The sequence below is a fragment of the Penaeus monodon genome, chromosome 23 (assembly GCF_015228065.2).
Source record: "Penaeus monodon isolate SGIC_2016 chromosome 23, NSTDA_Pmon_1, whole genome shotgun sequence".
Lineage (NCBI taxonomy): Eukaryota > Metazoa > Arthropoda > Malacostraca > Decapoda > Penaeidae > Penaeus > Penaeus monodon.
This window is the reverse complement of record NC_051408.1, coordinates 9,409,200-9,409,477: the sequence shown is the minus strand read 5'-3', so window position 1 is coordinate 9,409,477 and position 278 is coordinate 9,409,200.

Below are 278 nucleotides of genomic sequence, written 5' to 3'. Positions count from 1 at the left end.
ATTTAACATAATCCTTTGTGAGATAAGAGGTAACGGATGGATAGATGACTGTTTCCTACGGTAAGTTCGATACAGTAGTTTTGTAGGATTTAAACCTAGTCTATTGTTAAATGTCTGTTACATCCAAATACAGTCGAGTAATGTAATGATTTTGTAGGTGTAAGTTAGGAAGTAGGTGCCACTCGCCTTGTAAAGTAACCGGGTCCGAAAGCATGATCCGAACACGCTTTGAATGTTTTACGCTACAAAAACTGGGAGCTTGAAGTGAATGATGATTC